This window comes from Dermacentor andersoni, unplaced genomic scaffold (assembly GCF_023375885.2).
Source record: "Dermacentor andersoni unplaced genomic scaffold, qqDerAnde1_hic_scaffold ctg00000749.1, whole genome shotgun sequence".
In the NCBI taxonomy this organism is placed as follows: domain Eukaryota; kingdom Metazoa; phylum Arthropoda; class Arachnida; order Ixodida; family Ixodidae; genus Dermacentor; species Dermacentor andersoni.
In genome coordinates, this window is record NW_027315427.1 from 3,488 (window position 1) to 8,789 (window position 5,302).

General features: G+C 58.0%; 1 non-coding gene across 1 annotated transcript; it reads left to right on the plus strand.

Annotated features, from left to right (window-relative positions):
* Positions 1 to 4,511: 4,511 nt before the first annotated feature.
* On the plus strand, positions 4,512 to 4,703 carry LOC140214918 (U2 spliceosomal RNA). The gene has a single exon (XR_011891844.1). It is a non-coding gene; the product is annotated as a U2 spliceosomal RNA (small nuclear RNA).
* Positions 4,704 to 5,302: the final 599 nt, after the last annotated feature.

Here is a 5,302-nt window from a genome sequence, read left to right on the forward strand (position 1 = left end):
GCGTGCTCGACGCCCCGGCTGACGTCGTTTCGGACTTTGTCTCTTCGCGTGCTCGCGGCAACGCCGCGGCCAACGACGACGTCTGCGCGGTTCTTTGCCGGTTCCCGGCGTGCTATAGTGCAGCCCTCTGCAGGGTGACACCGGCTCCGTCGTGGCCGTGCGGCGGCTTGTACGCAAAAGTTGCGTCAAAGGCGTCGCGCTCGCGCCGCCCCGGCACACGCGGTTTCGGACTTTGTCTCTTCCAGCGCTCGCGTAGTCGTGGGCACGATTGTCGACTTCGGAACGGTGCGCGGACACCGCCACGAGCACGCGCAAGACGAAAATCGCACTACGGTACAATGTCGGCCGGGGCCCTACGGCCCCTTACAGTAGCAGCGATAAGTGCCCAGACCTCCATGGGGCCGTACTCGTGCGACGCGGCGGCGTACTGCGCCGAGCCGAGCGCCAATATTTGGCTTTTGCAGGGCGGATTCGAGCTCTGGCGATTGCCGCGGTACCGCCGCTCACCGATTCAAGGCACGCTAGCGCGGCCCCTTCGCCATTTCCGAGCACGCGTGCGAACAGTGCGGGCGGCGTGCTCGACGCCCCGGCTGACGTCGTTTCGGACTTTGTCTCTTCGCGTGCTCGCGGCAACGCCGCGGCCAACGACGACGTCTGCGCGGTTCTTTGCCGGTTCCCGGCGTGCTATAGTGCAGCCCTCTGCAGGGTGACACCGGCTCCGTCGTGGCCGTGCGGCGGCTTGTACGCAAAAGTTGCGTCAAAGGCGTCGCGCTCGCGCCGCCCCGGCACACGCGGTTTCGGACTTTGTCTCTTCCAGCGCTCGCGTAGTCGTGGGCACGATTGTCGACGTCGGAACGGTGCGCGGACTACGCCACGAGCACGCGCAAGCCGAAAATCGCACTACGGTACAATGTCGGCCGGGGCCGTACGGCCCCTTACAGTAGCAGCGATAAGTGCCCAGACCTCCATGGGGCCGTACTCGTGCGACGCGGCCGCGTACTGCGCCGAGCCGAGCGCCAATATTTGGCTTTTGCAGGGCGGATTCGAGCTCTGGCGATCGCCGCGGTACCGCCGCTCACCGATTCAAGGCACGCTAGCGCGGCCCCTTCGCCATTTCCGAGCACGCGTGCGAACAGTGCGGGCGGCGTGCTCGACGCCCCGGCTGACGTCGTTTCGGACTTTGTCTCTTCGCGTGCTCGCGGCAACGCCGCGGCCAACGACGACGTCTGCGCGGTTCTTTGCCGGTTCCCGGCGTGCTATAGTGCAGCCCTCTGCAGGGTGACACCGGCTCCGTCGTGGCCGTGCGGCGGCTTGTACGCAAAAGTTGCGTCAAAGGCGTCGCGCTCGCGCCGCCCCGGCACACGCGGTTTCGGACTTTGTCTCTTCCAGCGCTCGCAACCATGTCGGGGCCGACGCCGACGACTGCGTGGTGTTTCAACGATTGCCGGCGTGACACAATGCAGCTGCGTGCGGGATGCCAGCGATTCCGTCGTGTCCGTGCGGCGGCTTGTACGCAAAAGTTGCGTCAAAGGCGTCGCGCTCGCGCCGCCCCGGCACACGCGGTTTCGGACTTTGTCTCTTCCAGCGCTCGCGTAGTCGTGGGCACGATTGTCGACGTCGGAACGGTGCGCGGACTACGCCACGAGCACGCGCAAGCCGAAAATCGCACTACGGTACAATGTCGGCCGGGGCCGTACGGCCCCTTACAGTAGCAGCGATAAGTGCCCAGACCTCCATGGGGCCGTACTCGTGCGACGCGGCGGCGTACTGCGCCGAGCCGAGCGCCAATATTTGGCTTTTGCAGGGCGGATTCGAGCTCTGGCGATCGCCGCGGTACCGCCGCTCACCGATTCAAGGCACGCTAGCGCGGCCCCTTCGCCATTTCCGAGCACGCGTGCGAACAGTGCGGGCGGCGTGCTCGACGCCCCGGCTGACGTCGTTTCGGACTTTGTCTCTTCGCGTGCTCGCGGCAACGCCGCGGCCAACGACGACGTCTGCGCGGTTCTTTGCCGGTTCCCGGCGTGCTATAGTGCAGCCCTCTGCAGGGTGACACCGGCTCCGTCGTGGCCGTGCGGCGGCTTGTACGCAAAAGTTGCGTCAAAGGCGTCGCGCTCGCGCCGCCCCGGCACACGCGGTTTCGGACTTTGTCTCTTCCAGCGCTCGCGTAGTCGTGGGCACGATTGTCGACTTCGGAACGGTGCGCGGACACCGCCACGAGCACGCGCAAGACGAAAATCGCACTACGGTACAATGTCGGCCGGGGCCGTACGGCCCCTTACAGTAGCAGCGATAAGTGCCCAGACCTCCATGGGGCCGTACTCGTGCGACGCGGCGGCGTACTGCGCCGAGCCGAGCGCCTATATTTGGCTTTTGCAGGGCGGATTCGAGCTCTGGCGATTGCCGCGGTACCGCCGCTCACCGATTCAAGGCACGCTAGCGCGGCCCCTTCGCCATTTCCGAGCACGCGTGCGAACAGTGCGGGCGGCGTGCTCGACGCCCCGGCTGACGTCGTTTCGGACTTTGTCTCTTCGCGTGCTCGCGGCAACGCCGCGGCCAACGACGACGTCTGCGCGGTTCTTTGCCGGTTCCCGGCGTGCTATAGTGCAGCCCTCTGCAGGGTGACACCGGCTCCGTCGTGTCCGTGCGGCGGCTTGTACGCAAAAGTTGCGTCAAAGGCGTCGCGCTCGCGCCGCCCCGGCACACGCGGTTTCGGACTTTGTCTCTTCCAGCGCTCGCAACCATGTCGGGGCCGACGCCGACGACTGCGTGGTGTTTCAACGATTGCCGGCGTGACACAATGCAGCTGCGTGCGGGATGCCAGCGATTCCGTCGTGGCGGTGCGGCGGCTTGTACGCAAAAGTTGCGTCAAAGGCGTCGCGCTCGCACCGCCCCGGCACACGTGGTTTCGGACTTTGTCTCTTCGAGCGCTCGCAGCGATGTCGAGGCGATCGCTTACGTCTGCACGGTTTCCGGTGTGCTACAATGCAGCAGTCTGCCGCACTACACCTCTTGGTTGCCGAGGCCAGCACGGCAATTTACTGAAGCGAGCGCATTGCGCCCAGGCGGCAGCGGACTTTGTGCTTTCGGGAGTGCTCTTGCTGTAAAATTTGAACGGCTGCAGCTGCGCGAAGCAAGTGTACCTATTTTCACTCTCTCTCTGTCTGCCTTTGAGGCGACTGTAATTTCACTTTAAACGCAACTGGAGGCGGGAGCAACCTGATGAGAGTAGGTGGACTTCGGTACATGTTGTAATTTAGAAATTGCTTTCAAGCTTTGAGGACATACACCTTCGCGCCATCTGCTTTCCCCGTCTCTTTGGCACTTTATAGTATGTGCTGCATGCTCTGCATTCCAAAGAAACACGCCTGTGTCTCTCCCTCTCTCACGTTCTTCTTCTTTTTGTAGCTGCTGTTGTAGAAGATGCTATGCTCTTTAATCGCTGTAACATAGAGTGCTTGCACAAGCCAACAACTGTTGCGCGTTTTTTTTTTTTTTTTTTCTCTTCCCAAGACGTTTCTGCCATTATTCACTAACTCTCGTTCTTAGTATGCAATGGAGCGTTAGCTCGCGCCATCTACCTTTCTTTCTGTATTGCAAAGTCCGCAGGTTTTCCTAGTTCCGTACACAGATGGCGCTAATGCGTTTTGGCGCCAGGTTCGAACGACCTCGCTGTACTCGTGTTTCCCATTTGAATGTTTCAAAGGGGTTTGCGACAGGGGGTGGTTCTTGTGCAAGGCTGAGCTTTCCAGCTGCGTTTAAGCTATGCTAGCATGTGTGCGTATATATATATATATATATATATAAATACACAAACACACACACACACACACACACACACACATGCATATATACATACACACACACGGTAATGGTAAAGATGATGAGGTAGCACTTTTTTCTTTTTTTTTTACAATGCCTGTGTTTCAGATGGCGATCTTTCTCCCCTCTATGTTTCCGGTGGGAAGGAGTGTGCAGCGTTTTCTATATTTATTTTGTCATTCACTTCTATGTTGCTCGTCTTCGTACATGGGGCATGCTACCTAATTCTACCGGTCGATTCGACACGTTGCGATCCGTCCCGGCCTGTGCCGTATCAAAATTTTCAGTGGGCCTTGCGGTAAATAAAAAGAAATGAAGGAAATGCGCGTAGTATATTACAATTGCACACGGGCTTGAAACGAAGCCCTCAAGGAAGGTCACCTTGAGCGGTCGCATTCAGACGGAAGTAAGCATTCCCCTGGCGCGTTTTTTTCCGCTCGCCTGTTCCGTTTTCTACGAGGTTGCCTTGGTTGGTTTCGCGTTACAAGCAAGCTTGCACTCGGGTCTCGTTTCTACGCGACAGCGTTTCGTTAACAGCGAAAGACTGAGGCGTTGCGAGTTCATCCGTGAGATAGGGAGCGTTGAGTCTGTACACAGGCTGAATTTTATAATATTGCCCACGCTGTTGCTGAGGTTACCCATGTCGGCAGGGCGCCCACAAGGCAGTAGTACAATGAAGTGAAGTGAAGGACATCGCTTCTCGGCCTTTTGGCTAAGATCAAAGTGTAGTATCTGTTCTTATCAGCTTAATATCTGATACGGGTTCTATATGGACCCACGATATTAAACCTATTTTTGGAAGTTGGCGGAGTGCTTGAAGCCTGCTTCACCTCCGCCGCAGGTCGGCCCGGTATTGCACTACCTCCGGGATCGGCCCCGCTCACTTAGGTGAGACTTCATTCAATCAAAATGAAGAGCACAAGCTCAACGCGAGCAGTGACTTGACACGCACCATTCCTATACTACACGCAACGATGCCGGTTCGCGGACCACGAGAGTAATTAAACTGCCACTCCATCTGTGTGTAGCGTCGCACTTGTTGCGTCGCAAATGGGACAGCCGCTCCAGCAAATTTCTAGTTATGGGCTTCGAGAAAAATTAATGAAAGCAAAAGAAAGAACCAGAATTCCTATTTGTCCGATGTCTCTGAATGATTGTCTCCTGTAAAGAGCCACTTGGGGGGATGGGGGGTAGGATTAGCCGTGGGGTTCGCAATCAATATGAATCCCACTCAAAGCCAACACTGGATTTTGGAGTTCACTATCGCTTGGATCCGTAAACCACCGCGGCCACGCAAGCTCGCCCTGCCGCCGAAATCCGCTGCCCAAGTGGAAGAAAGATTCCCTATGAAAGAAAAATAGAGTGCCCGATTTCTGGCAACTACTGTGCAGCCTTTGTGTACACATTTTCGCAGCAGTGGGACCGAGCGCCTCGAAAACAAACTTGTCGTATGCCCAAATGTGGCGAAATATATTCAAGGGTT